General features: G+C 43.1%; 1 protein-coding gene and 1 pseudogene across 6 annotated transcripts in view; one reads left to right on the top strand and one right to left on the bottom strand.

Annotated features, from left to right (window-relative positions):
- Positions 1-17,892, top strand: part of NTM (neurotrimin) — a 944,650-nt gene that overhangs the window by 677,932 nt on the left and 248,826 nt on the right. The gene's annotated exons all lie outside the window — the stretch shown is intronic.
- On the bottom strand, positions 891-982 carry LOC114510504 (annotated as a pseudogene).

Here is a 17,892-nt window from a genome sequence, read left to right on the forward strand (position 1 = left end):
TTAAAGTGGAAGAAAAACAGCTTTTTGGCACTGCTAGCGATACAGCATCAGCAATGACAGCTGCAGCCTGGGACCACAGGCAGGGAGTGCTTAATGCCAGCAGTAGATTTCCAAGCAAAGAGGAGGTACACACATGTGTGTGGATGTGTGTGTGTGTATTTGAGAGAGAGGCAGAGAGAGAAGTAGAGGCATAGGACAGAGACTGGGCAGGGTGGCACACAGGTGAAAGGGCAGTAGCAAGTGGACATGAGGCCCAGGTGAACATGAGACCCAAGTGGACCAGCATTTGAATCCCATCTCCTCTACCCCGGGGGTGGGTAGCCATAGTGCCTTTACTTGACTTCTCTGAAAGTACTTCTTTATCTGCCCAATCCCACTCATAGTCTGTCCTTGTACATCAGGGTCACATGGGACATTTTCAACAGCTGGCACAGGATCTGGCACATAGAAGGCGCTCAAAAAATACCAGTCCTCCCTGCAGCATTGTGGCTGAATATGCCAAGAGGGCCCAGCAGGTCTGTGCTTCCTGAAGGAAAGGTGAGGTGGGAGGAAGCAATAAATTGTAAACAACTTATTTTTATTGGTGGAATTATTTTTGCAGTGGGTCAAGAAGTATAAAGTGAGAAGCTTTTTTTTTAAATTAAGAATTAGATATGTCCACCTTGTTTTCAATAAATATAAAATATGACTAAACTATAACCTTATTCCAAACTTGGACAGTTAAAAAGGGAATGTGCGGCATGCATGCGCGTGAGAGAGAGAAGACCAATGATAACAAGTGCTGGACTACAATCCTAGGTTTCTGCACATTCTCCCATCCTAAGCCTGAAGGAGCAGTTCAACTTTTATAACTTGATGGATTATTTTTTAATTTTTTTTAATTTTATTTTAATCATTGTTCAAATACAGTTTTCTGTATCATATATTAAACTGATAAGAACAGATACTACACTTGATCTTAGCCAAAAGACTGAGAAGCAATGACTTGATGGATTTTTAATATACAGTTTCATTGGTAGAGAGGATCCCACTACATAAAAAACAAGTTTCATAGCCACTGATGCTTATGATTTGATATCTGTTCTTCCCCAGTCAAATGTGCGAGCACAGGGATCAATAGTGCATATAGAAGGCGATCTAAGACATAGGATGAGTCGAGGAATTCATGAGCGAATGATGGAGGGGCAGGAGAAGGAGAGAGAAGAGAGGAGGGGTGGGGAGAGGAGAATCAGGGGAGCTCCACTCAAATTTCTTGTAAGTAAATGAGTCCCTTCTGTCATTTTTTTCATTTGTTGTGCCCTTAATCTCATTGATAGCTGAGGTCTTACTCTGGCACAGATGATCCTCGCCTTGTATGTTCAACTTTTGCCCAGAGCATGCATTCTCCAGTCTGCTGCACTGAAAGCACATCTCACAAACCACAGGTGGACTCTGTGCCCCACTGATGAGTGAGCTCTTGCCCCACGATGCTGCCGCCAGCCAACAGCCTAGTGACAGGAGAGCCGCCTGCTTTGTCAGCACAGCAGTGTTCATACACTCCTTTGACTGTATACTGTGCTCTTCCCCCACAGAAAAGGGAAGTGCAGATGCCAGTGGTTGGAAGCATGGGCTCCATAAACTGTACACCGTCCAGGTGAAGCTGGGAATCATTAGATGTGCACAAAAGAGCAGATGTTCACCCTCAGCTGGGTGCGTGGCACTTGAGCTGTCTGACTGTGTGCTCTCAGCTGTGAAGGGAAAGAGAAAGAAAACAGCACAGTAACTGTTGTCAAAGGTTATGTCTAAAATCTACGGTGCATCTGGGAATTGTGCAGTCTTTTGTAGGTTTCTGGGATGCTGATGAAATACTGTTCTTTTAGTAGGTGTGATGTTAGCAGGAATTTCTTGCCCAGTTCCCTGTCCTTGCTCTCCCTGCCCCACCGCATGACTGCTCCTACCAATTCCATATCTGTCTTGTATCACATCATTCCTTTACCAGAAAGTCCCACAAGATTTCATACTTTGTTAAATGGACTAAACTATGTGTTTTATTTTTAAGAATTTTAGGAATGTCTTTTCAGTTATCCAGTTTTTAGGAAAACATCCATGAAAAAAGTGCTTGCCATTTATTCTACTTTTCCCAACACAAGGTCTCCACTACACACTACACGCTGCCCTTTCTCCAAATACCATTTCTCCCCGCCTCTGTCTCTCTTCTCCACTTCTAGGTCCTGCTGGGACTTCATGTTTCCTCTTAAGTTTGCCTTTCTTCTGGATCCACTCTGCAGTGGTACTCCCGACACGTGCGCTGCATAGGGCAACCACGCCTGCCTACATAGTAGATCCAAAGTAAACCATTTAATTAAATTTTAAAGTAGGCCTAGAATCTCTGGTTTTTCTCAGCCATTTTTTCTTTTCTCTTTTTCTTTTTCCCTTTATTAAGTATGTCCAGGAGCCAGGGACTACCCCACTACTCTGTCACTGGTTGAGTATTTGTTGGGTGATTTTCCTCCTGTTTTTTAAATTTAAGTGTATTTTTTTTTTATTTTTCAATTACAGTTGACATGCAACATTATATGTTTCAGGTGCGTAAACCCAGTGATTAGACATTATATAACTTACTCAGTAACACCATAGTTATTGGAATATTACTGACTGTATTCCCTATGCTATATTTTACATCCCCATGACTATTCTGTAACTACCAATTTTTACTTCTTAATCCGTCCACATTTTTCACCCATCTCCCCAACCCCCCACCTATCTGACAACTGTCTAAATGTTCTCTGTATCTGTGAGTGTGTTCTATTCAGCTTGTTCATTTATTTTGTTTTTAGATTTCACATGTAAGGGAAATCATATGGCATTTGTATTCTTCCCCAGCCTGACTCACCTCACTCAGCACAGTATCTTCTAGGTTCATCCATGTTGTTGCACATGGCAAGATTTCACTGTTTTTTATGGCTGAACTATATTCCACTGTATATATGCGTTGCTTCCTCTTTATCCATTCACCTGTTGATGGATACAAATTGCATTTATATCTTGGTTATTGTAAATAATTTTGCAGTGAACATATGGATATATATGTTTTTTTCAATTTAGTGTTTTGGGTTCCTTCAGATAAATACTAGGAAAGAGGTATTGCTGGGTCCTCATTTGCCTCTTGTTATATAGCCTTTGTCTTAAAGTTCATTTTGTCTGGTATAAGTTTTGCTACCCCAGATTTTTTGTTTGTTTGTTTGTTTCCATTTTCGTGAAACATGTATTTTCAACCCTTTATTTCCAGGCTGTGTGTGTATTTTGATCCAAAGTGAGTGTCTTATAGAGAGCATATATAAGGGTCTTGTTTTGTTATCCATTCAGCATCCATATGCCTTTTGATTGGAACATTTAATCCATTTGCATTTAGACATTTAGAGTAATTGTTGATAGATATGTCTTTTTGCCATTTCATTATTCATATTTTTTAATCTTTCTTCTTCTTCTTAAAGAAGACCATTTAACATTTCATGTTCTGGTTTGGTAATGATGAACTCCCTTAGCTTTTACTTGTCTGGGAAGTTCTTTATCTGTCCTTTGTTTCTGAATGATAGCTTTGCTACATAATCTTGGTTGTAGGTCCTTGCTTTTCATCACTTTCAATATTTCTTGTCAATTATTTCTGGCTTGCAAAGTTTCTGGCAAGAAATCAGCTGACAGCTTTATGTGGCCTCCTTTGTAGATAACTAACTGTTTTTCTCTTACCATTTTTTAAGATTTGTTGTCTTTAAACTTTGGCATTTTAATTATGATATGTGTCTTAGTGAGGGATTCTTTGAGTCCACCTTGTTTTTGACTCTTGGTGTTTCTTGGACTTGTATGTCTGTTTCCTTCACCAGGTTATGGGAGTTTTCCATCATTATTTTTTCATAAAGGTTTTCAATTCCTTGCTCTCTCTCTTCTCCTTCCAGGACCCCCATGATGCAAATGTTGGTGCAGTTGAAGTTTTCCCTGAGGCTCTTTATACTATCCTCATTTTTTAAATTTTTTTCTCTTTACTATTCTAATTGGGTATTTTCTGCTTCCTTATCTTCCAAATCTCTGACTCAGTCTTGTGCTTCATCTACTCAGCTCTTGCTATCCTATAGCATATTCTTCTTTTCTGACTGGTTCTTTTATGTTTTCTCTAGCCATATTTATGTTTCTTATCTGTTTGCTGAAGTTCTCACTAAGTTCACCTACTCTTCCTCTAAGTTTATTGAGCATCCTTATAACTAGTGTTTTGAACTCTGCATCTGGTAGATTGCTTATCTCCATTTGGTTTAGATTTTTGCGGGGGGAGTTTTGTTCTATTCTTTCATTTTTGGACTTTTTTTTTCTGTCTCCTTATTTTGGCAGCCTCCCTGTGTCTGTTTCTATGTATTAGGTAGAGCTATTGTATCTCCTGGGCTTGGTAGAGTGGCCTTATATAGTACATGTCCTATAGGGTCTGGTGGCACAGCCTTTCCGATCACCTGAGCTGGGCACTCGAGGTTCATCCCCTGTGTGGGCTGTGCACATCTTCCTGTTGTAGTTGAGTCTTGATTGCTGTTGGCACCTCAATGGGAGGGATTTACTCCCAGGCCTGTCAGCTTTGAGGGCTGGCTGACTGCAGCAGGGGGGATCAGCTGTGCAGGGGCCGACCTCACAGAGCAGGAGCAGGACTTACTTCAGCAGGTCTCTGATACCTGCTGATTCCACCCCTTAAGTGCATTGCTTGTGGAAGTGTTTGGGTAGTGTTTCGATGTGGTCTTTAGCTGTATACCAGGTGTGCTGGCTCTGAACTTCCCAGGAGTTTCAGGCCTAGATCAGCTTTCACCTGCACCCTGCCTGGGGCCACCCGACAGGATCTACAAAGTGATCTGCAGATGACTGCTGCTAGTACTGGGCCTGGGGCCACTTACTGAGAGGTATGAGGCATGCCAAAGCTAGATACTGCTTATTTGAGAAATTTTAGGAAAGTCCAAAGCATGAGCCAAGACAGTTTGTATGGAAAAGCCACTGGAAACAGCTTGGGCGGGCTCATAAGTTTGGTAGAGTAGAGTCTCAGGGAATCACCGGGGCAGAGCAAACAGCGATAGCCAGGTTGACAGAGACTCAGCTATAGTGCCCATCTGCAGGCTTTGTTTGGAGAGGACTCAGAAAAACCACAGTGGCCTCTGCCAACACCTCTCTCTCAGAGAAAGCTGCCCCTAGCTCTCACTCTGATGCCAGACTCATCAGTTCCTTGCCATATGTCCCTGGTGCTTTTTGAGCTGCTGCCCCTATGCTAGGGCTCAGATCAATGAGCCTGAGTAAGTCTGTGCATGGGCCCTTTAAGCACAAAGCCTAGGACTCCAGCAGTCTTGGTCTCAGCCACAGTCTCTGCTGGTTTTTACAGCCAGAAGTTTTGGGGACTTGTGTTCCTGGCCCTGGAACCCTGTGTGGCTTGGTGTGGGGCTAGAACCCCTTGTTCCTTAGAAGGAACCTTTTTCCTCAGGTGGAGCCACAGCTGAGATCTCTCTCCTAGTTTTTATCTGCCACACATCAGTGTAGGACCAGCCCATTTCACATCTCCCCCTCTCCTACCAGTGTCAGCATGGCTTGTTTATATCCTCTGTTGTAGGACTTCCATTCAGCTAGATTTCAGGCGGTTGTGAATGATGGTTGTTCTGTAGCTTAACTGTAAGTTTGATGTGGTTTTGGGAGGAGATGAGTACCACTTTTACCTACACTGCCATCTTGACCAGAACCCCTCTTCTTATCTTTTCTCATTCCTCTTTTAGCCCTGACTTAAGTTTTTTTGTCTGTTGAGCCTTTTTAAACTTTTCTTAATTTGATTTTTATCATATTGGTTTTTGTGAAATGTTTTGTGATTCTTGATTGAATGGGTATCTTTGTAACAATGAATGCCTGTTGAACTGCCTGGCATGTGTCTTGTGCATTCTGATGGAAGGGGTGGGCAGGGGATGCTGCTCATGGGACGTACTCTGTGTTCAGTCTTAATGAGAAAGGAGGGGAAGGTGCTATGGGCCAGAGCACCTGGTCCTGGCTGTGGTTCATCGCTGTTCCTCCGAAAGTCACCAGCCTCGGGAGCTCTGCCCTATGTATTGGGCCACACTCATGCCTCTAGCCTAAGTCAGACACTCCATGTCTTGCTGCTTGGCAGAGAGATTTAGTCTGTCTAGCTGCTCCCACTGCCATGTTGCCATGTTGCTTCAGACCTTCTTCCAACTCCTGGGAGGAGCCCTCTCTGTGGCTGAACTAGCCCAAATGTCCCGTGTAGCTTCCCTCGGTGGTGGTTACTTTGCTCTGCTTTTCAGCATTCAGTGATTATTCAGGTGCACTTGTTTCTAGTATGTGGGTTTGTCTGGAGCAAGGGATTCAGATAGGGGGAGAAAGAGTGCAGCAATCCATATAAAACCCAAAGTTGCCCACTTCTCAGACTCTGAGATGTGCTGACACCAAGAATAACCCCAAACCTGGGCATTGCTGAACAGAACCTGAATCCCATTGTTTGAACTCTGCCACCTATCATAGGTACTCAGTCTGTGCATCTCTCTCTCTCTTGCTATACACACACACACACATACACCCTCCCCACAGTCTGTTGCTTTCTACCTCTTTCCATTCCTACCTTGACCATCTCTATTCTTTCCCAGTCAGTGTGGCCAAGATTCAGGCTCTTGTCCTACAATTTCCCTGTGAGTTTTCCACTTAACTCCTGTCCAGCTCTGGCTTCTTTGTGGGCATGGGCTGGTCTGACCTTTTGGGAACATGTGGCAAATAGCTTGTGGGTCTGGCAACAGAGAGCCTCTCTTCTTCATGGCCAGGCTCTTCGTGGCTGCCTCCAGGACTTAGCATTTGACTCCTGGCCTCCTCCAAGGAGGAGTAAAACACTGGAGAGGGCATGGCAGCCTCTAGGCAGCAGGCTTCAGGCGTGCTGTTGGCTGAAGTAGGCCCTGTGCCATCTTCATACGTTGAAGCCTTGCCCCCAGTGTGACTATGCGGAGACATGACTTTTAGGCAGTAAAGTTAAATGAGCATATAAGGGTGGGGTGTTAATCTGAAAGGATTGTTGGCCTTATGAGAAGAGGATACCTCTCTCTGCATAGACACCCTAAGGAAGGCCATGTGAGGACACAGCGAGAAGCCAGAGAGGGTTCTTACCAGCACCTGAACGTGCTAGTCCCTGATCTCATATTTCCAGCTTTTGGAACTGTGAGGAAATAAGTTTCTGTTATGCAGGCCACCCAGGACATGGTATTTTGTTATGCAGTCTGAGCTGAGTAGGGAGAGGTGCTTACCCCTCCTCAAGTGGTAGAATGGGAGAACAGGGATCACATGATGATTGATTTGCATTTATTTTAGAAATAGTGATTTCCTGAAAGTGGGTGGCACTGGCCAGATTAGAATTTGGATTTTGTGAGGGGTCAGCCAAACCTCCTTAAAGCAGAACATAGTCTACAAAAATGAAGCCCCCTCATGTGCCCAGGGCAAGCACTTTGCAACTAGTATCCATGGAATCCTTTCCAGAGCCCTTTGAATCTCTTCCTAAACTTTAACTTGTATTATAGCCTGGTTTATTTCTTCAGGGTATCCATGTCAAGCGCCCCCACCTTTTTATTTTCTCCCCTCTCCAGTGATCCCCAGCTCCATTCCTCCGCTAGACCGAAAGCTGCACAGTATCTCCATGGCTCCTTCCCTGCTTTGGGCTCTCCAAAGCATCCTGCAGTGTAGTGAGCTGACTGCTTATTTTCTCCATGTCAGGGTGTCCTCTAAACTCTATAACCATCCAGGATCCTCATACAGGAGCTCTACAGCCCCTCCAGTCTCCTCTTACAGTCCCATAGCTCTAGCAGTCCATGGGAAGTTCTCTAAGGTCCAGGGGTAGTTTCCCCTCTTCAGGAGACCGAGGTCCCTGGTTCAGTGGCAGAGCTGCCTCCATGGGCCAAGACTCAGTCATGTTGCTTCTCATGAAGATCCCACCTTTCTTTAAACTGTTCCTGAAGACACAATACATCCAGCAACTCAGGCTCTTGGTTAGCTCTGGTGTTCATTCTACACTTAAGTGTCTCATTACAAATTCCATCCTTGTTAGGGAACGGGCAGTGAAGTGAGGCAGTGTGGAGGACTCACTTTACCTGGTGCATTTAGTGCTGACTACCTAAGAAAGCATGGAGAAGGGAGGCCTTGTCTGCAGAATTCTTCTAGCCTAGAGTGAGGGGTTCCTAAATTTTAAATGCTAATGTGCTGTGGATAGAGGTGGTGTCTACATGTAATGGAACACAGGCAATAAGAGAAAGTGAAATATTTGAACTGCTGTCCTCCTTTGATGGAAGGTGAGCAGAGATAGCTTTTTGCTACGGATAAACCAGTAAAATAAACACAGAAATGTTGAGGAATGCAGAAAACATTTCACCCTGTCACATGCTATTGGTGGAAACTATTCATAGAACAAAGCCTGACTTTGACTTTCAGTCACAGAAATAATATACTACATTGGATTTCCTTGAGAATATCCACTCTTCTGTGCAATTGTGAGCTGCTAGTATTTTCCTTCCACGAGGATCTAGACCTGAGGTTGCAGAATAAATTGGAAGTCAGTGTATTGCCTGCTTTACATGGTGTGATTAATCTTTTTTTTATTTTACATGTCTACAAATGGCGTTAATGGTCACAACTGCAAGCTATTGCTATTTTTATTGGTCTAGAATGTGAATGTTTGTGTTGGAGCATCTGCAAAAGCAAACATGTTTGCAATGAGGAAAAATAATGAAGATCTAAGTGATTTTAAGATGGCATTTTGTGAATGAACACTAAAATGCTGCTAGATTTTTATTTGTTTTACTGTTAAAGCTGCATTGAAGATGGAGTCATGCCGCAGCACAATTTCTTTTTGTGTCTTCTTTTCCTTTGTCTTTTGAAATATATCCATTCTAGTTGTAATTTTTAGCCAGGCATTTAGATTAGTTCATAATTTAAGAAGCAAATATATATATAAAAGTAAAGCATCAGCTAATTTGTGTCATACATAGGTAATATTTTGCTTAGCTTGGGCATATTTTCTGTGTACATTTTAATAGGATGGCCAATACCTCACAGTCACCTAAATGTCTTTATTAACACCTTGGGTGTTATCCTCACTGATGCTTCTTGTTGCGATTATAAAGGTCCCTGATACCCTGGCTGATAAATTATTTTGGGTTCCTTGGAAGGAGAGGTTATGTTTAACTAATTTTTCTACCAGCCTGCCTGCACCTAATAGAGTATGTGGCTAATGAATGTGTTGAATTAAATCGAATTAGGTGGAATCCAATTGAATTGAACAGAAATAAATTGAATTGTATTGAATTATAAATCAGAGAGTGAAAATACATGGTGATTTAATAACATCTGATAATAACCGAATGTTGCATTTACATGCCCAACTTAGGAGATATTCGATAACTCCTAAGTGAGAAAATTGCCTTCTTCCTATTATAGTGGGTACCCTTGCCAAGTAGAGATGACTATCACACAAGGCCCTCTGCAGTTCTACAGCTCAGGCGTCCTCTGTGTCTCTGTGGTGGTAGACCATGGCAGGATGGTGACAAACCTGCTTTTTTTTCTATTTGTCACCAAGTAGGAGCTCCATTTTTAAAATATATATCTTTTAATTTTCTTTCTGTTCAGCAGCAGCTGCCTCTGTGTGAGCACTTAGAATAAAGCGATGTGAGTGTGTGTGTGTGTCAGATAGGGGGTATCATTTGCTAGTTTTAATTGGTAGATTCAACATCTTCTCCTAACAGTGCAGAAGCCACTGGCTGAGACGTTACCATGGTAAATCAAACCATGGTGTTTGATTGGTAGACTTCTGAAGCAGGTACAATTGCTTTAATCAACTGCAGGAAAGTTGAGGCCATCTGGTTTTGCCTCACCTGGAAGTAATTTACCACCCCAGGTGCAAAAAATTACCCTGAGGTCAGTCACAGTAAAACTGCCTCAAAATGTTCCAGCAGAGCATGAAAGAGGAGCAGTGTCACATAGTAATTTTTATCTGTTTGTTTTTATATTTTTGAGCTTGGGAAAATGAAGGGCTAATCATGCAAACAAGAGCCAAGAATAGATTTGGCAGGTGTTAACCCACCTTGGTCCACATACTGGAGCAAAATCTCCCCAACTCATTCTCTAACAACTGTTCTAATGGTCCAGTTCTGAATAGCTAACAAATTGGGATTTTACAGAAGGAAGTTTTCCTAAGAATCTAGTTTCTGAAGGATATGGCTGGAGAGAGTGTGCATGTGTACTGTCGATGAGAAAGGAGTCAAATGGGAGTCAAGTGGGGGAAGTCTTTTAAAAAAGCTTTTCCCTCTTATAATGTATCTTGGGCATGTACATTTTATATTACAACTTAGTCTTTTAGATATTCCTACAATTATATTGGCATGTAACCAGCCATAACCCAAATATAGTCCCTGAGAAGATTACAGAATCATTAGGTCTTTGGAGTAGTTAGAAGGATTTATTTGGCTCATGTGACATTGATTTGTTTTGGCTGTACTTGAAATGTGTGGTCTTTGCAAGTCAATAGAAATGAAGTCCTTTATTGAATCGGAAAAACTCCATCGAATGAATTACAGAAGGAAACAGAGTCAAAGGCTCTCTGTCTCCTGTGTCTTTGTGGGAGCGGCTGCCAGGGCACATGGGTGGGCACATGGTTTCCTTTGGAAAGGAAAGTACAGGGACTTGGGGAAAAGGGAGCAAGCAGGAGTTGCAAAATCAACATAAGGGGAAACCACGGACTATCTTGGTTTGGAAATTGGCAAAAAGGAAGGAAATGGTGGTCATGGGAAGCCCAGGAGAAGGGGAGGACGAAACACCACAGTAAATCACTTAAAGGCATTGCTTCCTCCAGAAGCATCATAATCCCAGAGGAGTGTAATTTGCAAGGTGCAGAGGCCTTGCAAAATCATATAATGAGACATGAGACCATGTGTGTTATTGATGAGGGAGTAGAGAGAACCACAGATTGGCCTAGGGCAAAGCTGATAAGGCCTGGTATCTTGTAGTCGTTCAAGGCCGGGCAGGCTCACACAGGATTTGGGCAGATGCAAGAATATATGTGGAGCTGTTGGGGTGTCTGTTATGCCAGGGTGGGGTGACCATGCATGCAGCAAACCACGTGTCATGCAGCACATGCCCCAACTCCCTTATATACTAAATGCACACAAAGCCAGCAGGGTGCTAAAATATTATATAGCCAAGTGTGATCCTGCACATGTGGGCACATGCTCAAGGTTATGTAAACACTGCTTATCACAGTTGCCTGGACGTCCAGATGAGGGAGCCTGACTGACTCCATTTTCCCTACATCGGATCAAAGCAGAAATGGACCCCAGTTTTACAGTATCTACCCGGGAATCTTCTGATCCAACAGAAGCTGATACACTCATGAAACCAAGTCTGCCTCCACCTTGTCTGTGTCTAATAGTTTAGTTATTTCAGGGCTGGACTTCAACCATTTGACCAGATTTTGACATTGTAGGATTGAGATGGGGTTGCTTGTTGTCCAGATTCTCTTTGATCATTGGCTCAGTTTCACAGAGGCCAGAGCAGGTGAGGAATTAAGGAGCAGTTCTTCCTCCTGTCTCCCTGGGATTTTTCAGGAGACAAAACACAGTTAGAAACACTCTTAGGTGAGCCAGGCCCCCACTTCCTCTCCTTTGCCGACAGAGGACAAGCACGGTGCTTGTGAGCACCAGCCCCTCTCCGCCTCCGCGCCCTCTGGGATCAGACACAGTGAGAACTCACTTCACTTGACCTAAATGCAAGTGCAGGTACAGCACACTCAATTGTAAAAGCTAGCTAACATGTTAGGGGAGCCGAGGAGAGGGCCAGGCTGGAAAAGCAGCGTGAGGAAGAGAGGAGAAGCTGAAGGGGCACACACAGGAGGAAATGGGAGAAAAGAAAGGGAGAGGGAGGGAGAAAAAGAGAAAAGGCTTTTTTAAAGGTCAGCCTTTTGAAAGAATCTAGTAAAAATGACAGTCATGAGCCCTGGTTGTCATAGTTCAGTGGATTGAGCTCGGGCTGTGAACCGAAGTGTCCCAGGTTCGGTTCCCAGTCAGGCCACATACCTGGGTTGCAGGCCACCGGCCCCAGCAACCGCACATTGACGTTTCTCTCTCTCTCTCTTTGTCCCTCCCTTCCCTCTCTAAAAATAAATAAATAAAATCTTTTTTTTTTAATTTAAAAGGAAACTGGGAAGTCAGGCAACTGAAACTAGGTTAAAAATAAATGACAGTCATTTTCTCCAGAAAACAAATCTCTTCTATGGACCTTGGGTAAGACATATATATAAACTTGGGCCTAACTTAACTGTAATTTAGAAAAGTTACATAACTAACATAATATTTAATATAGATATGTGTACATATGCAGATATGTGTATTTTGTTTTATATGCACATATCAAATATATATTACATTTAATATTATATGTATTCACACACATATCTATTTGACAAATTGCAGTTGGTTTAGGCCTGCGTTACAAAGTGGAACCAGGACACAGCTATCTGATGCCCCTCATTATTTAAAAGGTATAAGAGTGAATAATGTCAGGGAACCGAGCAAAGACAAATTTAAGACAATTGTCAGGAATGAAGAGTTAACAGTGAGGCCTCCCACGATACAGCGACTGCTTTGAAGCAAAAGATTTAAAGACTCAGGTTTTGGACAATTTGAAAATGAGCTTCACTAAAGCCCCAGATAACACAGTGCAGGAAACAAACAGAATAGCTGGAGGAGCAGGCAGAGGCCTAACGGATCTTGATCTTGGAACTCCATGTTCCCTTTCATTTCCTCTTCCTTCAGGCTGACCACTTTGCTTTCCAGAGGGAGGGCAGTTTAAGTGACCGCCACCTCAGATTATGGGTCAGAACATCATACCTCACTATTTCAAATGGATGGACGTTTTATGAAATAGCCACATTTCATTTGCTTTCCGGAAGATGATTCATTGCATGTGTGTTTTTGCATTTCTGCTTATTTGTGAAATGCAGTGTGATATTATGGATTCATTTTCACACCTGCAAGGAAGTGCATGTGTGCTAAAATTCTAAGAACACACTTGTCTCTGCTCTTAAAGGAAGAGGGTAGGGAAGTGCATGTTCTCCTTGGCCTGTCTGTGCCCAAGAATGTATGTAGGGTGTATGACTCCAGGGGAAACATTTGCAGCTAGCCATCGGGATCAAAGACCGCCATGAAAGGCGGTCTTTGTAAACATTGCACGCATCCCGAGCCCTTGAACATTGTGGCATTTCATAACTGGATCCCTCAGAAGAGATGCCAAGTTCAGATATTCTTTCTGGAGTAGCCTTTCATTGTCAGGCCACCCCCAGTCTCCATCAGCACGAACACACATGCACTGTCTACATGTGCCTGGCCACTTTCCTGCTCCCTATTTTCAAAAATAGAAGCCAGAAGAGCACAGTACTTGAAGATGTACTTCTTGTACTATTTCCACCCTTAATTAGGGCTTTATTATTTCCTTCCTGGAACTTCTTGCTGCAGGTTCCAAACTGGCTCTCTTCTCACTGGACTTTGAATGTCCATGACTTTCCTCTTTCAGACATCTGTCTGTCTAGAACAGAGAAAAGGCTGTGCTCTTCCAGACTTTAAAGTCTTTCTTTGGATTTCAGCTCAGACTGTAAAGTCCAAAACCCCTGGTATGCCATTTGGAAACTTCGCATTCTGCCTTGAACCCACCTCTCCTAGCCTCACAGTGGAAGAGTTGAGAGTCAGCAGGTGAGGTAGCTCTCCTGACCGTGTCCCTTCCTTACTGTTACTGAGTACTGAACTAAGGTCAAGGAGCTGCACAGTTGTGACAAATATTACCTTATTGTTTTAACAGGCGGGCTAATCAGAGGCTCTTATCTCCATTGGTTATGCTGAGCACAGAGAGCTGCAGTACCTTATCCGGGGACATGGAGGTGTCTCTTTAAACTCGAGTCCATCTGATACTAAGTCCCACACTTTAACCACCCTGCTACACCACCTTTCTTTACCTCTGCCTGTGTGTTCTTGGGATGTTTCTCTTTTCCAAAATAGAATGTGTGTGTGTTGGGGCAAGGGAGGGTGAGACGAGACCAGTGGTTTTTAATGTTTTTTTGTAGTGTTCCATGTTTTATATGAAGCATGATTTGAGAGTCACTAGACCACCTCTGAGAGGGTGCCTGCTCTCACGTTCGCATTCTGCCTCTCGGTCAATACCAGCCCTGATCCACCTCCTCTCAGGCTGAAATGCCTCTTCTCAGAGGGTGCTGGTCATTTCTACACCTCTGCTTCTCTCACTCCTTCCACATGCTCTGCTCTCCACGCGTCCTCTCTGAGTCCTCCCCGAGTCCTCCCCATCCAAACAGCAGTGCTGATCTTCACTCTTCATTGTTGTCAGCCTTGTGTTGGACTTTTCTGAGTATTCATCTTCCATGGATTCTGAGCTCTTTGAGGGAGAGTCATAACTTTTTAATCTTAGCTTTCTGTAGAGCCTGTATTGATTTCCTGTGGCTGCTGTAACAAATCACCGCAAACTTGGTGGCGTAGAACAACACACATTTATTATTTCATAGTCCTGGAGCTCAGAGATCCAAAATAAGTTTTACTGTGCTAAGGCCAAGGTGTTGGTGGTGCCGTTTTCCCTTCAGGGGCTCCAGGGGAAACTTCTCTTTCTCGCTTCCTCCAGCTTCCTGTGGCTACCATTGTTCCTTGGCTTGTGGCTGTAACACTCCGGTGTTCCAGACCAGCAGGTTGGAATCTCTCTGCTTCATGCTTACATTGCCTTCTTTATAATGGGGGCTTAAATCTCACTCTGCCTTCCCCTTAGAAGTATATGTATGTGTAATCGAGTTTAAGGATCACCTGGATAATTCAGGATAATCTTCCCATTTCAAGATACTTAATTACCACTGCAAAAATTAAAAAATAATTCCCCATACAGCCTTACATCCACAGGTTTCAGGGATTAGGAATTAAAACTTTTTTGGGGGGATGCACATTTTTCAACCAACCACAGTTTGCCCAGTGTCCCCCAGAGATTCACATCCACTTCACATGCAGAATACACTTTCCCCCTGTCCTCATATCCCCAGATTTCTCAACTTGTTACAGGATCAACTCAAGTCAAAAATCTCATCTAAATATCAATAGCCCCAAAAGTCCCAATGTCACCATCGGAATCAGGTACGGGTGGCACCTGGATATGATCCATTTTGAGACAGGCTTATTCACCATCTGTGGACCTTGAAATGAGAAACATGTTGTCTGCTTCCAAAATACAAGGGTAGGACAGGCTTTGGATCAGCATTCTATAACATTCTTACTCCAAATGGGAGGAAAGGGCAGGAAGAAAAGGGTCACCAGACCGTAGCACTTTCAAAATCTGAGAGGGTGAATTCCATTAGGGCACAAGGGCTGGGAATAATCCTTTGTGGCTCATGTCTCCATCCTCTGGGCCCACAGACTCGAGACCTCTGAACCCAAAGCTCAGTCCTCAGAGTCAACCTTCCTTTTTCTTGAAGTGAAGCACATGCTGGCAACTCAGTAGTTATTGTCAGCCTGCTTCCTGTTGGTAGAATTTTTGGATTTGAACAACTTGCTTTTATTTTGTCATATCTTTATCACTTCCTGTCCAAGCTGGAAATATTTCTGCTTTATAATGTTTTCTACATGTTTGTGGGTCTCCTATGCACATGGTGGGGGTTTGTGCTGTAGGCAAATGGCTCTTTCATAATTTTCCTGGATAATCCCGTCTCTGTTCCTAGCTTCTGCTGATGTGGTCCAGTAGTCCCATGCATCGTGTGTCTTCAGCACAAGCGGAATGTTGTTCTGCCACACCAGTAGTCTCTCTAGACCAGCAGTGTCCAATCTTTTGGCATCGCTGCTCCACACTTGTGGGAAGAAGAGTTGTCTTGGGCTACACATTACACACATTGCAACACATGTAATCACAAAAAAATCCCATAATGTTTTAAGTGCTTTTACGATTTTGCGTTGGCCTGCGTTCATAGCCATCCTGGGCTGTGTGCAGGCTGCAGACCACAGGTTGGACACCCCTGCTCTAGATCATATTTTCTTGACTGTGAATTTCCCAACTTTAGCATTTTTCTTTTGTAAGTTCTGAAGGCTGAGAATTTTGCAAAATTTCAAATGCTAGATCCATTTTGTTTAATACCGCTTTTCCTAATTCATCTTTTTTTCTATCATATTTTACTTTAAGGAAAAACAAAACAAAACAGACCAACAAACAAAATCAGGTTGGGCCTTCCACACTTTGCTTGGAAATCTTATCTAAGTACCCAAGTTCATAGCTTACAAGACTTGTTTTCCACTAGTTGTAGGACACAATTCAACTACATTTCTGCCGCTATGTGGCTAGGATCACCTTTCTTCCAGTTTTCAATAACCTGTACTCATTTTCTTCTGATACTTCACCAGAAGTGCTTCTACTGCTCATATTTCTACCAATAATCTCTTTAAGGCAATCTAGGATTTTTCCATCATGTACCTAACAATTCTTGCTGACTCTATCCATTATCCAGTTCCAAAGCCAATTCCCCAATTTTGTATTTGTTTCAAAAATGCCCCATTTTCTGGTACTACAATCTGTGTTAGTCAAGGTTCAAACAGAATCGGAAACAGGAAGAGGCATGTAGTAAGGGTTTGTTGCAGGAACTGGCTGGCGTGATTGCGGGGGCTGGCTAGACAAGCCCTAAATCGTGAGGGCAGGTTGTCAGGCGGGTTGGCTGGAGCTCAGTGGGATGGGTGGAAGGTGCTGTCCACACTCGTTTCTTCTTCTACCCAGAAGTCTCCATTCTGCCTGTAAGGTCTTCCAACTGATTGGGTGAAGCCCATTCAGATTATCTAGGATAATCAAGTTAAAGTCTGCTGATTTTGCAAATCAATCACATCTATAAACTATCTCCACAGTGACATCTACTTACTGTTTGATTGAATAACTCAGAACATTCCTAGCTAAGTTCATGCATATACCTGACCGTGATGGGGGTGCCACAGTGCTTGCTGTAATAGGTGCAGGAGATGCTTGTGTGCAGATTAAAATTAAGTGCTACGGTGGTAGGCTGTTATCCTCACACCAGTGCAAAGCTCATTTGACTGAAGTACAACTCCATTAGGTGTGGTTATAATAAGGATGTGGGAAAGAACAAACTAAATGTTTACAAGTTAAACTCCTTAAACAATTAGATATTCTAACCTGGAGATTCAGAAGGTCCATGAAATTCCCATAATTACTTGTTGTGTTTGTGTGGAGGGGTTGGGGGGAATTGAGAGAACATATACATTTTTCTGATATTAGAGTCCATACTTTTTTTCTGGATTCACAAAAAGTTCAGTTTTAATATTTAATATGCTGTAAAATAGTGCCTCATTTACATGGTATAGCTGGATCATCCACTGGTAGAAATAGTCCTGCATTGTGAGTCCAGACCACATATCTAATAAAATCTTGTGTTCATAAACCCACACCCACCTGGACATTCCAGAGTCAACTCTTGGAGAACTCAGAGGTAATGCTGATAATAGTTCTTATAGGGATTGTTTAGGGCAGAATCAGGAGGTGCCTGTTACCCCAGAGCCTACTAGGATAGGTTTTCCACTAAAAATGGATGCCTCTGGGCCCAGATTGATGACTGGGTAGAGCAAGGAAGCAAGCAGTGAGGCAGTGTAGCTCTGTGAGGGAGCCAGCCACAGCCCCTCCTCTGACTGAGAAAGGGGCTAATGCACACAGATGGCAGCAACCCCCCCAAGCAGTCAGCACACTGTAAAACAATATTAACATCACTGCTATTTGAATACCCTGTCTTGTAAACCCCGGGATATGACAAGGCTCTTTAGAATCTTCTTTGATTGTGTTACT

Source organism: Phyllostomus discolor, chromosome 13 (assembly GCF_004126475.2).
Source record: "Phyllostomus discolor isolate MPI-MPIP mPhyDis1 chromosome 13, mPhyDis1.pri.v3, whole genome shotgun sequence".
Lineage (NCBI taxonomy): Eukaryota > Metazoa > Chordata > Mammalia > Chiroptera > Phyllostomidae > Phyllostomus > Phyllostomus discolor.